General features: G+C 47.1%; 1 protein-coding gene across 1 annotated transcript in view; it reads right to left on the bottom strand.

The window, feature by feature from the left end:
• Positions 1-14,722, bottom strand: part of APC2 (APC regulator of WNT signaling pathway 2) — a 47,245-nt gene that overhangs the window by 27,273 nt on the left and 5,250 nt on the right. The window lies entirely within an intron of this gene.

The following is a 14,722-nucleotide window of genomic DNA, read 5'->3' as shown; positions in this document are numbered from 1 at the left end:
GAAGGTGACTAAAAGGCCATCAAGTCCAACCCCCTGCTCAGTGCAGGAATCCACCCTACAGCATACTTGACAGATCATATGAACGCCTTAAAAAAATAGCCACAAGTCTCGTTGGCAGGAGCAAATAAGCCAGTTACAATCTACTGAGGAGTAGTGGCTTATATGGTCTTATTTGATGGCCAGCAGCAGGGGGAACCCAGATTTGCTGGTCCCTACGAAAAGACCTTTATGGTGTGTGTGCATTAATCTGAGCATTAAAAAAGCACACTATACATGAAAAGGATTTCTTTTAAAAAGGGACATAGGGATATTCCAAGTCAAAATTCTCTGAACTAGATCTAGGTAGGGACAGATACCAGTCAACTTAGTGGCAGAAAGAGAATGTACTCTGCACATGGGCAGAGGTGCACAATTACTCATTTGTAATTACATCTTTATCCCACCCTTCCTCTTCCATGGAGATTCTAGTGAACTGCCTTGTAAAGTAGCTTAGGTTGAGAGAGAAAATGACCGGACCAAGGTCACCCAGGGAGCTGAGTGAGGATTTGAACTCAAGTTTCCTCAGCCTTAGTCCAACACTTATAAAATTAAGCATGGGAACTCCAAGGGGGGAAATAGACAGGCATTTCTCTCTCTCGCCCCTAATTCTAACACCTCAGTTCCCCCGATGACATCAATGGGTGGGAGATTCAGGACAGACCGAAGGAAGAAACGGGGCCTTCTCAGTGATGGCCCCACAGTTGCAGAATTCTACTCCAGAATAAGTGCAAATGGCTTCAAAGATGCCCCGATTGCAGTCAGCTTTTTCCTTTTGAAAGCCTTGTCGTACTGTCGGCATGGACAGGTACTAAAAAGATATTTTGAGCCGGCCTAATGGTTTCACTGATTTGCTCCTGCTGTTTTGAGGCCTGTGGCTGTTCTATTTGATGGTTTGGTATTATGCATTTACATTGATTGCCATGCCTGTCAGGGCTGTGGAGTACGGTGGAGGTGCTGTAACTGACCCATGGTTCCAATTGCATTCCTCCTGGAAGCAGGGCTTGTCCTCTAAGCCACACCCCCTGAAAGAAACCACCCTGGTGAATTCCCTGCTATTTTCCCAGTGGTTTTCTCTGTGCCGGCGGAAGCGTGGAAAGAGGTGGGCGTGGAGACCACGCTCACGGACATCATCCGGGCCACTTATTCCTTTATTTAATTAGTTAGTCCATTCCTAACCCGCCCAATAATTAATGTTCTCTGGGCGTAGGTTAAAAAACCTAAAATGTCCCGGCGCAGTTAACAAGACAAGATACAGCTCAAACGTTTCAAAGAAGAAAACGCTTTACAATGCCAAAGAATATACAGTAAATCTAAACAGGTTCTGCTGTACAAGAGAGCCTGGAAATATCAACCATTTATGTTACTTTTATTTATTTAAGTTGCAGTCCTACGCCGGTATAGGCAGGAAAAAAACTCCTCAAACTTCAGGGGGTGTAGGGCTTCCCCCCCCCCCGTTTAAACGTGCATAGGATTGCACCCTTAAATTATTCCTTGGCCACCTTTCAGGGCAATAAAACTAGCACAATATTAAAAGCAATAAAAACACAATAAGAACACAACCAAATCAGCAATAAAAGAGCCAACGACAAAACCAGCTAACCCAGCAACGAAAACAGTGACAAAAAAACCCATTCAAGCCACGTAGAATTCATTTCTGGGATTCGCTGTCGTAAGATGCAGGGGGTTCCCGCTGTCCTGGACACCTTTAAAAGAGGATGAGGATGGAGGTGAGGAAGAGGGACAGAGGTAGATCAGTGAGACAGTGCGGTCTAGTGGTTACAGTGTCGGACTGGGCGCTGAAAAGATGACAGATGAAAAGGTGACGTTTTCTAAGCCTTGTTTTTAGAACCATTTTTCTTCTTTTAAGCCTTCCTTATTATAAACCAAGCAACCAGCTTAAGTATACCCTCAAGTAACCCAGAGCTGGACCTGTCTCCTAAAATGCACGGAACCACAATCCAGTGGAGAAGTAACCCCCCTCTGAGCATACTCAGAGTGTTTTCCCATGATCTGCAAGCAACCACAAAGACCCCCCAGTGGCTCGTGGCTTTGGGAGATGAGCTTTCAGACTGATGCACCCAAGCGTCTCCGGTACCTGGTGATGTGCCGATCATTTTGGCTTTGCATTAAATGGTTCTGTCCATCCCACCTTGAAGGTGCTCAAAACCGGTGTCCGGTTTGCCACCTAATTGCCAGAGGCCAACTTTTCAGCCGCCCGAGTGAGTGAAAACATGCACGGTGCCTGTTTATGCCTCTGCGACATGACGAAATTTTAAATCCCCGGTTCGGCTCCGCACGCCAGGTCGTCCCCAACGGCCGCACTGCTTGTGCCTCCCGGCACTCGGGACATGCTCAGAGGCAGGCATGTTCTGCCAGAAATGCCGAGACCCCCGTCACAGCTCCTGAAGACCAAACCCTCACGCCCCGTTGTTCGCTTATGGAAATATTTCCTCTCCAGCAGCAATGGGTGAGAATAAAGAGAAACACCGTGAATGTGCCCAACCAGCCTTTCTTTGAAGGAATTTTGCAATTGAAGGGGGGGTCTTGTGTGGGAGGGCTGCTGTTTTCTCCCCCGCTGGTGCCCCATAGAAGCACCCCACCCCCCACGCACTCCCCCCGCCCCGTCGCTTCAAAGGTATCACTCCATCCTTAGGCTCATTCTTTGTTTTCTTTCTCTTGCTCCTCTTTGTCTGTCCTCTCTCAACCGCTTCTGTCCCTCCGCTCTTTCTCGCCTTCTTTATGAAGGAATCGCATGGAGCTCTGCTTTCTTACCGTCATGGCTTTCTTCTCCACCCCTGTCTCCAACCTCTTCACCTTACACCTGGTTTCCCCTTTGCCCCTAAGCCAGGATGTGCACAACCGCCCAGAGACAACGGGGAAAGGTGACCCAGAGCAGGTGCCAGAAAACACGCAAGGAGTCGGACACCTCCCACACACCCCGATGACCTGGGATCCAGCCTCACCTCAATCCTCTTGTGCCTCATGCCACTGTGTCCCTTCCTCGGGGACCCCCGTGGGTCGGGGGCGTGGGCTTTTTCTCCCACCCCGCGTTCCTTTTGGAACATGCCGACATTCAACGCGGAGAACGGCTGGACGTCGCGTCGGGGAAAGACATTCCGGCACAGGTTGGCTTCTCCTCTCCAGGTCCTCGCTGGCGAATGTCAAGGCAGGCGGGCGGTGTATTGAACCGCCTCGCTCCGCTGAGACAACACCCCCCGCTCGCTCCAAGACTCCCCTCCCTTTGCTAGCCGTAATATCGATGCAAGCAGGCTTTGTTTACCGCGCGTTCCGACACTGCTCGGCTCATTCCGGGGCTTTCACACCACGATGCACAGCTGGACTGGTGTTGGGTAGTTGCTGTTTTTCCCAGGGGTGGGGAGGTCCTGTCACTTGAGGATTTTCGCAACCTCAGCGCAGGGACCGGTGCTCCGTTCTACCTGTGGCAGACTCGGACCACCGCTATTCCGTGTGGTCTGCACTGTTGGACAGCACCTCTTTGGGTTCTGAAAGTGGATTCTTCCCAGATTGAACCTGAGACCTCCTGCGTGCAAATCAGGTGCTCTGCCCTAACAATGGCCCTTCTCATAACAAGAACGCAAGGTTCCGGTCCTCATTGTTCTGGGGGGAAAGGCTGTTTTCAACCAGAACAAAGGACGTTGCCTTCTATTCGCTTAGGTGTTTTTTTTTACTATATTAAGGACAGCAATCCTATGCCTGTTTAGACAGGAAGGGGCATGCTGGAAATTGTAAAACTTTCTTTCTGTCTAAACAGGCATAGGATTGCGTCCTAAGTGATATAAAAGTATTATTATAATAAATAAATAAAATATATTGAGTCGGACTTTCAGTCCTGTTCAGCTCCTTATTTTCCCAGCCCCAGCTAGAAATGTGGGACTTGCCTGCAAAATATGTGCTCTACCATAGCTTTCTTCACAGTTAATTATATATATATATATATATATATATATATATATATATATATATGGACAGGCCAGAAAACAACTGTTTCGTTTCCCCTGCTGACGTAGAAGCCCTTCTCACAACAGCTGGGTGATTGCACATACCTAGAAGGATTGGTACTCTGTGCATGCTCAGAGGCACTCTCGGTTTTGAATCGTCTGCGAGCAAAATACACTTTGACAGGGTTGGTTATGGATAAAATATATCCTGTGCAGCATTTTGGATTCACTGACTACATCAAAGAGGCACAACCTGGCGTTCTATGAAAGCAATCAAGGCAGGTTTTGGACAAGAATGAAAATAACGCAACCGAGACAGTGACCGGGTTCATATACACACCATGGTGGCAATTCCAGGTTGTTTAACCCAGGAATCACCTGGATTGGTGGGAACACGTGAGCCATTTCCACTTTATTAATGGTTGCTTTGTGACATGTGAACCAGGAAACTGGGTTAAACAAGCCAGAGTTAACCCATGGTTTGTTTATGGGTTTACTCTGGGTTGTTTAACCCATAAACAATCCAGAGTTTCCAGGACTGCATGTCACAAAACAACCCAAGCATTCTGGGGTTATTTATGGGTTAAACAACCCAGAGTTAACCCACAGTTTGTTGATGCGTTAACTCCAAGTGGCTTAACCCATAAATAGTCCAGAGTTTCCAGGTTTGTGTATTATGGAACAACCCAGGCATTCCTGGATCGAAAACTAAAAGTTGAACGGCTCTACAATTCCTGGGTTAAACAACCCAGAATTTGCCACTGTGGTGTGCGAACTGGGTCAATATTAAAAGAAAAACAACCCAGTAAGTTAAAAAAGAAAAGTGGAGAGACATCGATTCACAACCAATAAACGGACCACCCTTGTGGGTTTTGAAAACGTCCATAATTTGGCAAACACGCTGTAAACAAACAAACAAATCTTTGTGAGCCTCTGATGGAAATGACAGCCAGGATGGTGCAAAGCAGCATCTCATGGATTAGGTCCAAAGAACAGGAGAGAAGGTTCTCTCTGAGCCAAACGCAACTAAGAAGTTGGCAAGAAACAGAGAGCCCACCCTAGACGAGTTCACTGAATGCACAAGCTCAGAGCAGGCAAAACAGCCCTTGTGAGTGCCTTCCAGTGCTCGATTTGTAGGCGCCTTGCAGGCAGGGCCCAGCAATCCTCCACAGATTTCGTCTTTAAAAACAGGGCTGAGTTCCCCTTTGGAGAAACGATCCTGGTCCGAGTTGTAGCAGTGGGCGAGGCCAAAGGCAAAAGAAGGCAGGGCTAAAGGGGATGAGAAAAAATACCCGCAACTTTCAGCTCAAAGCTGCGGCAGTAACAGAGGCTTAGGAGAGGCATATAAACCTATTATTATTATTATTGTTGTTGTTGTTGTTGTTGTTGTTGTTGTTGTTGTTGTTGTTATTGGATGGGGAAAAGGGGGAGAGACAAAATTACCCTAAATGCAATGCTGTTTATTAATTACTGGAGATTCTCATTAATGCAGGCACTCTCAATTTTATAGTCAGTTTTGGGATTTGCCCAGAGTGGAAAACACAGCTCAGACCTCTAGTGAGTTTTTTTTTAACCCTTTGCCATCTGGTGTGCCCCCGGGGACTTCTACCAGTGGGGCTGTGAATCCATTCCGGGGGTCCGTCACAACCAGCCAGAACTCTTAAGGAGCTAGTCAAGATGCAGAATCTATTTTGGGGTTCCTTTGCCCCAAGGCGGATGGGGAAATATTCATTTCCAAGCAACTGCCGGAAAAGAGGACCTGGACAACAGAACAGCAGCTGTACCGTCCCCTCACAAAAAACCTGTGACCCAAGCAACCAGACTGCACGCGGCTCAGTGAACTTGCGCACTTATGCGCCCGCCTCGTGCCTCCGAGTGTGCAAGTCAGTGCGTATTTATCAAGCGCCGGCCAGCACATGGGGGAGCGTGACGCATGTGTGTGCAGACGCCATTCGCCAGAGGCATGTCAATGTAAGAGCGCATGTCTGAGCATGTGCGCCTCTTGGCAGCGCCAACGTGTGCTTAAAAGGAGCTCCAGAGCATGGGCGTTCAACCACTGGGAATGCTCTCTCAAAGAGACTCCAAGCTGTGGTAGCCCAAACGAAGCCAATGACACGATTGCTCTGAGTTTGCATAGTTTATTCTGCCAGTTCATGTCTGCGCACATGCGCTCGATGGCGAGTTCCACAAATTAAAAACTAGCACGGCGTGCGTACCGCAGCAGTGGTATGTCCTCAACTGTAGCATTGGGAGGAGGGAGGAGAAATTTTCTTTCTTCTCACTCTCTGCACCTCACTTTAATTTTATCTAGCTCTGGGCCTGAGTTAAAGTGCTGGTATTAATATTCAGAGCCCTAAACGGCTTGGGGCCAGGTTACCTGAAGGATCAACTCTTCCCATATGTACCTGCCCGGACCCTAAGATCATCCTCAGGGGTTCTTCCCTGCAAGCCCCTGCCAAAGGAAGTGAGGCAGGTGGCTACCAGGAGCAGGGCCTTCTCTGCTGTGGCACCCCGGCTGTGGAATAAGCTCCCTAAGAAGGTTCGCTTGGCACCTACATTATATGCCTTTAGACGCCAGGTGAAGACCTTTTGATTCTCCCAGCAGTTTAGCCTTTTACCATCCTTGTCTTTTTTCGCTCTGCTGCTTTAAATCTGTATAAATCTCTGCTGCTCGGTTTTATCCAGTGGAATTTTAAGATTTTTTAGAATGTTTTAGGATGTTTTTAAGGATGTTTTTAATAATGTATATTATGTTTTAATTCAGTTTTATGTATTTTATCACTTATTGTTGTTCCTTGCCTTGATTGGAATGGAGAAGCGGGTAAGAAATAAAATTATTATTATTATTATTATTATTATTATTATTATTATTATTATTATTATTAGCCTGGTTGCACTTTCATGCTGCACTTTTGTGTCACGTTTTTAACATTGGGGTTCAAAGTTTTATACTTTAAATTGCACTTGATGGTTTTAAGTGTTGTGAACCACCCAGAGAGCTTCAGCTGTTAAGCGGTATAGAAATGCACTAAATAAATAAATACTCAATCTCTTATAATGCCCCCTCTAATACTTAACATTCCTGCCTCTAAAACTGCTTCGGGAAAAGTGGTTTTAATTTTTTAAAAATTGGTTTGTTAGAATCTAACTAGTCACCGCTACCCAACTGTGGGAGGGAAAAAGGCTTTGAGAAAAGTGGTGTTTTTTTTTTAAATTGACTAGCTAGAATCTAACTAAATTAAAAATAAATAAATCTCCAAAGCCTTTCTTCAGGGAGGGGGTGGTTCACCCCAGCTGCCTCAAATCGGCTTGGGGCCTATCGATGCTAGAGCTGGTTTTATCCAGATCTGAGCACTACAAAGCCAAGCCGGCCTGTGCCAACGCTCCCCCCCCAAAAAAAACCCTACTGCTACCACCCACTGGCAAGCATGCTTCATTGGGCACCCCAAAACAGTCTGATGTGAGCTGGGTAGAAAATGCATGTTGGGGTCCCGGGGAGAGAAAAAAGGGACCCCCTTTTAAAACCCATCAAAACCTGAAATCAAGAAACCGCTTTTCTTTCCGTGGACGCCCTGTCCCCAATTTTAGAGTCGAAACAGCTCTTTGAAGGTTCATTCATCTTTCATTGGCAAACGGCTCCCCAGTGGCTTGTCTCCGTACGGTGAATAAATCAGAACAAAGTGGGGAGGGGGAGGGAACGAGAGAAAGGGCTGATGAAAATGGGTCCTAGCCAATGAGAGCCCGGAAAGGGTAACCATGGTGCCAGCCAATGGCATCCCAGCAGCTGGAATATAAAGGTAAAAGGGTGGGGGGGAAGAAGGGGGGTTTGCCCCCATCTGAGCTCGCCACCATGTTTGTTCAGCCTTTCCCCTGCTCTGTGTGGGTGTCCCCCCACCCCACCCCTTTTCTTTGATTCTCCTGTCCTGGTGAGCTCTATCATGAAAAATGGATGTGATAGGAATGTACTATGGCGGTGCCCGGGTTTTATTCCACCAGCTGCCTTCGGGAGCGTCTAGGGAGGACTTGGACAAAAGCCGGAGTTCGGATGTCGGCAAGAAACAATGCAAATAGAAGCAGCAGCGTCGGAAAAGAAAGTGGGGGAAGAGAGCAGAGAAGGGTGGCAGAGAACTGGAATCCCCAAATATATTTTTTTCATGCCCGATAGGTCCTTGGCTCTTCTGGTTTTATCACCATCAGCTTTGTCCATTGAATGCCTCCGCCCACTCTCCCTCACTGCCCCTTACGCCTGGAACCCTGGGAGGAAGGAAAGGAAGGAAGAGAAGAAGAAGAAAGGAAGGGAGAGAGAAAGAGAAAGAAAGAAACTTTGGGGGCCTGGATGTTCTGTTTATCTAAAGCCCTGCTGGTTCCATCAATCCCCCAGAATTCCATCTTCCACTGTGGCCAATCAGATGCTGGTGGGAAGCCTGCAGGGAGGGCGTCACAGCCGGACCTTTCCCCCCTTGCCTGTGACCCAACTGCAGCCACACGCGTTTAGCGCAAGGGTGTCAAACCTCTTTCCACCAGAGGTCCAAGTTCTGGTTCAAAGAAGCTCCGTGTGTGTGTGTGTGTGTGTGTGTGTGTGTGTGTGTGTTGCATTCCTGGGGTGGGCGGAGCCAAAGGTGAAAGAGGTGTGGTCAAAGACAAGGGGGCGGGGCCTCAAAGTATTATTATTATTATTTATTTATTTATATAGCACCATCAATGTACATGGTGCTGTACAGAGTAAAACAGTAAATAGCAAGACCCTGCCGCATAGGCTTACATTCTAAAAAACAGAAGTTTAAAAGTTCTTTCTGCCGGTAACTAAAGCTTTAGGAGGAGACGGCCTTTTAGAATGGGACAAAACTCGGGAAATGTCCAGAGGATTGAGGGTCAGGTGAGATTAAAGCTGAATCTGGAGCCCCCCCCCCCAAGAGGGAACTGTGCTTGAGGCCAGTCACCGAAAACAAAGGACACCGAACCAGGAGTCCATTGAGTAATTCATAAGTATTTCAACCGCAGTGGTGTATTTCCAATGCAATCGCAACATTTCAATGAGGGCAAATAACAATTTATCAAACTTTTTTTAAAAAATTAACTAAAAACAAACAAACCCCGAAACTCTGCACAAATAGTAAAAACATCAGAAGAGCCCTGATGCTGGATCAGACCAGAGGGTCCATCTAGTCCATGACTCTGTTCACACAGGGGTGGACCAGTTGTTTACCATGAGCAGAACTCATTCTACAACTGGGGTGCCACAGCAGAAAAGGCCCTGCTCCTGGTAGTCACCAGCCCCACTTCCTTAGGAAGGGTCTCCCGGAGAAGGGCAACTGAAGATGATCCTAGGATCCAGGCAGGTACATATGGGAGGAGACATAAGAACGTAAGAAGAGCCACGCTGGATCAGACCAAGGGTCCATCTAGTCCAGGACTCTGTCCACACAGTGGCTGACCAGCCGTCAACCAAGGACCCACAAAGCAGGACACGGTGCAACAGCACCCTCCCACCCATGTTCCCCAGCAACTGGTGCACACAGTCTTACAGTCACGGATACTGAAGGTGGCACAAAGCCATGAGGGCTAGTAGCTGTTGATCGCCTCCTCCTCCTCCTCCTCCTCCTCCTCCTCTTCCTCCTCCTCCTCTCCTCCTCCAGGAATTGATCCAACCCCCCTTTGAAAGCCATCCAAACTGGTGGCCATCATCACAGCTCGCAGTAGCGAGTTCCAGAGATTGACTCCGTCCTGCTTGATAGAGATGTGATCCCAGCTCTGTCCAGGGTGCTGAAGTGGTCAACGCAACGCTTGAAATACACAGCTCTTGCGAAGACTTAGCGGAGTTGCCTCTCGGCTACCCGGAATGAAGACGCACGCTGCAGGCCACGCCCATTTGCCCTGGGCCACGCCCCTTCCCCCCTGACCACAGTTTGTTGGTTGTTTTTCCAGATGTTGCAGATTTTTTCCCCTCCCAATTCTGAAAGCCAAAAATGCCTCTCTTTAGTCACTCAGCAGCAGGAAGAGCTTCAAGCCACAATATGCATTTATTTTTTTACTCTCCGCTCCAGTTAGAAGGAGCAGAGAGAAGGTGATGGGGGGAAAAACTTCTCTTTGCTGAAGAACCAGGGCACACTTTGTCAGTCAGAGTAGTTAGATGTTGTCTGGGCTCAGTACAGGCTCAGAGGCACCCTTGCCTCCTTAACTCTTTGCAGCCAGCCAGCCACCCGCAAGAGCCCCTCTTTTGCAAGAAATAAAAAAATAATCTTCCAAGCCTGACACCTACCTCGCCCTTGGTACAATCAACACAAGGGGAGGGTCCCAATAAAGCCCTCCAGGGTTCAAGAAATGACTCCACCTACTTCTCCTGACCCCGCCTCTTCCAACCACGGATCGTGGCATGGCTTTCCAGCTTTTGTGCAGTTTTAAGTCGAAATCCCTCTCCTAAAGCTTTGTTACGGACAGTAACAGCTTCAAGCTATAAGAGGCTGGCCTTTTGGCCACGCCCCTTTTTTCTTTGGCCCCGCCCCCACTAGAATCCAGACCCAGAGAGCATCTCCAAAGTGAAATCTGCCCCGCGGTTGTACACTCCCTGTCCCAGGTGCTCAGACTCCGCCGAGGAATGGCAGCGCGGGGTGTCATCTGTTGTTTAGATGTGATTCCATTCTGCCATTGTTTGTTTACATTCACACATTAAAAAAGAACTGAATTGGAAGCTGCTGCTATGTCAGCTCAACCAAAAAGTTACAATCCTTTCGATGATGATGATGAAGAAGAAGAAGAAGAAGAAGATTTAAAGGTAGTAAAGTGGAATGAAAGCAATGAGCTTCCTAGCAACGGCCCAGACAGACTGGGGTATTTGCACCAAGGAGTCCTGAGGTGGTCCCAGGCCACTGTGGATAGCACTAACCATTCCCTGTCCCTCATTTATGAGTCTGAACATGTTGGAGTAGCCATGTCAGAGGAGCTAACGTGGCAGGGTGAGGCACTGAAGCGCCCTGAATGCATGGTGGATAAGCGTTTGATAAGCGTTCCCTGACGAGGAGGTGCAGGGAACACTTATCAGATTTGCAGATGACACAAAATTGGGTGGGATAGCTAACACCCGGGAAGACAGAAACAAACTTCAAAGTGATCTTGATAGGCTGGAGTGCTGGGCTGAAAACAACAGAATGGAATTTAATAGAGATAAATGCCCAGTTCTACACCTAGGAAGTAGAAACCAGAGGCACAGTTACAAGATGGGGGATACTTGGCTCAGCAATACTACAAACGAGAAGGATCTTGGAATTGTTGTAGATCACAAGCTGAATATGAGCCATCAGTGTGATATGGCTGCAAAAAAAGCAAATGCTATTTTGGGATGCATTAATAGAAGTATAGCTTCCAAATCGTGTGAGGTACTGGTTCCTCTCTATTTGGCCCTGGTTAGGCCTCATCTAGAGTATTGCGTCCAGTTCTGGGCTCCACAATTCAAGAAGGAGGCAGACAAGCTGGAGCGTGTTCAGAGAAGGGCAACCAGGATGATCAGGGGTCTGGAAACAAAGCCCTGGGAAGAGAGACTGAAAGAACTGGGCATGTTTAGCCTGGAGAAGAGAATATTGAGGGGAGACATGAGAGCACTCTTCAAATACTTAAAGGGTTGTCACACAGAGGAGGGCCAGGATCTCTTCTCAATTCTCCCAGAGTGCAGGACACGGAATAACGGGCTCAAGTTACAGGAAGCCCGATACCGGCTGGACATCAGGAAAAACCTCCTGACTGTTAGAGCAGTACGACAATGGAATCAGTGACCTAGGGAGGTTGTGGGCTCTCCCACACTGGAGGCCTTCAAGAGGCAGCTGGACAACCATCTGTCAGGGATGCTTTAGGGTGGATTCCTGCATTGAGCAGGGGTTTGGACTCGATGGCCTTAGAGGCCCCTTCCAACTCTAATATTCTATGATTCTAAGATGGATCAAGACCTAAAAACCAGCCAGAGACACATCAACAGCATTAAGAGTGTGTTTGGTGACTTTGAGAATTATTTCAAGAGACCGAACCTGAGCCGAACGGGGAATCCAATTACCAAGCAAGCAACAGGCAACCAACCCAAACTCATTTCGAAAGAAGCTAACAAAGATTACAACATTTAAAGTTTGGAAACCTGAGAAAACGTGGGGGTTTAAACCCAGGACACAGTTTTGCAGCAGCACTTAAATCCCAGATTCAACCCACTCCCCTTTTCCAACTCTTGTAAACACAGTGACAAGTGGCATTTATGTTTATGTTTCTAATCTATTCTTTTTAATCTTCGTAAACCACCCAGAGAGCTTCGGCTATGGGGCGGTATAGAAATGTAATAAATCACAATAATTCACAATATATAACATTAAATCTGCAAAAAGTGTCCAGTGGCTTGATCCACTAGAATCAAATGCCAGATCTCAGTTCCTTCTCCTTGCACAAATGGTCAGGGTGTGCGTGTTTGCGTCTGTCGCCCCTGTGACAAGTTTAGGAATCCGAATGAAACTCAGGAACCTACGCCAGAGCAAGTGTTCATATTAAAACCCAGCTCACAGGTCTTAGCTATCCACCCAGATGTTCTGCAGAGATTACCAGCCTGGAAAGGCAGCCATCTGTCCATGGAATACTCTGCTACCTAACCTGCTTCAGGAGAGAGAGAAAGAGAGAGTATTTGATGTTCCTGTGTGTGTGTGTGCGCGCGCATGCGCATGAGCACATGGGCATAAGGAAGGTGTGTGTGGGAAGACAGCAGAAGGGAGCATTAAAATGAAAGAAAATAAGAGAATTAAAGAGAAAGGTGAGAACGAAGAAAAGGAAGAAGAAAAGCATTAAAATGAAAGAACAAAATAAAAGATTTGAAACAAGGGGGAAGGAAAGAACATGTAGAGGATTACGTCCAGTTCTGGGCGCCACACTTCAAGAAGGACGCAGACAAGCTGGAGCGTGTTCAGAGGAGGGCAATGAAGATGAGGGATCTGGAAACAAAGCCCCATGAGGAGAGACTGAAAGAACTGGGCATGTTTAGCCTGGAGAAGAGAAGATGGAGGGGAGACACGAGAGCACTCTTCAAATACTTGAAAGGTTGTCACACAGAGGAGGGCCAGGATCTCTTCTCGATCCTCCCAGAGTGCAGGACACGGAATAATGGGCTCAAGTGACGGGAAGCCAGATTCTGGCTGGACATCAGGAAAAACTTCATAACTGTTAGAGCAGTACGACAATGGAACCAGTGACCTAGGGAGGTTGTGGGCTCTCCCACACTCGAGGCCTTCAAGAGGCAGCTGGACAGCCATCTGTCAGGGTTGCTTTAGGGTGGATTCGTGCATTGGGCAGGGGGTTGGACTCGATGGCCTTAGAGGCCCCTTCCAACTCTACAATTCTATGATTCTATGAAAGCATTCTAAGGAAATAAAAATGAAAGACTTAAAAAGATCGAAGGAAGGAAGGAAGAGAAAGAAAGAATTAAAATGAAGGAAAGAAGGAAAAATATTAAAATGAAATAACGAGACTTAAAAAGGAAGGAAGGCAAGCATTCCAAGTGAAAGAATTAAAAACATAGAAGGGATTAGAATTGAGGAATGAAAGAAAGAGAAAGAAAGAAAGAAAGAAAGAGTATTGAAATAACAAAATAAGACACTCAAAAGGGAAGGAAGGATTAAAAAGACAGAAGAAAGAAAGAATTAAAATGAAGGAAGGAAAGAAAGAATATTAAAATAAAATAACAAAAATAAGAGGATTGTATTTTAAAGAGGAAAAGAAAGGGAAGGAAATAAATCAAACAGCTCCTGTACAAATTAAACCTGATCTGGTTTCTCATTTTTATTCTGCATTCTTCTTTTTGAGAATATTGGTTTAATTGTTGGTAGCAAGACAGGTTATCGATATCTTTTTCTTTTCTTTTTTCCTTCCTTCCCCTCCCCCCTTCTTTCATGAATGAATAAAAAAAGAGTGTGGTGATGAAGAAAGGAAGTAAGAAAGGAAACCCTGGAAATGAAAGAGAACGAAAAAGGAAGGAATAAAAATCCTTAAAATGAAAGGGAGACAGAAAAGAATTAAAATGAGAGAGGAGGAGGAGGAGAAGAAGAAGAGTAAAATGAGAGAGAGAGAGAGAGAGAGAGAGAGAGAGAGAGAGAGGAGGAGGAGGAGGAGGAGGAGGAGGAGGAGGTGAAGAAGAAGAAGAGAGAGAGAAAGAGAAAGAGAGAGAGAGAGTGGAGGAGGAGGAGGAGGAGGAAGAGGAGGAGAAGAAGGAGGAGGAGGAGGAGGAGGAGAGGAGGAACAGTAAAATGAGAGAGAGAGAGAGAGAGAGAGAGAGAGAGAGAGAGAGAGAGAGAGAGAGAGAGAGAGAGAGAGTCTGCCCTTCCCTGATCAATGGAGCTGCCAAGAGGCGCTGGGGCTTTTCTCAGCTCCTCTACACCCCCGTAACCCCCCAAGGGTGTTAAACAAACAGGCTGTTGTTACCAGCTTCTGCTAATTGAAATTTCACTCAAGATCCAGGCTGTGGAAGAGATAAAACTGGAGGGGGGGAGGAGGAAGAAACCCAACTCTGGCAAACAAAGCGGTCCCAGGGGGAGGGGGACGGAGGGGGAGGGGGACGGAGGGGGGGCTTCCAAGCAGGGTATTATCTGCCCTTCCCCCCCTTCCTCCACCGCCCTGCTTGTATGTAACATATCCCACGGTGACAGTTTCAAAGCAAGGTCAAAGCAATTGCTGGGCACTGGAGAAATCAATCCAATCCCCCCCCCTTC

Source organism: Elgaria multicarinata, chromosome 23 (genome assembly GCF_023053635.1).
Source record: "Elgaria multicarinata webbii isolate HBS135686 ecotype San Diego chromosome 23, rElgMul1.1.pri, whole genome shotgun sequence".
Classification (NCBI taxonomy): Eukaryota; Metazoa; Chordata; class Lepidosauria; order Squamata; family Anguidae; genus Elgaria; species Elgaria multicarinata.
Note: the sequence above shows the minus strand (reverse complement) of the source record. Positions and strands in the feature narration are given on the sequence as shown.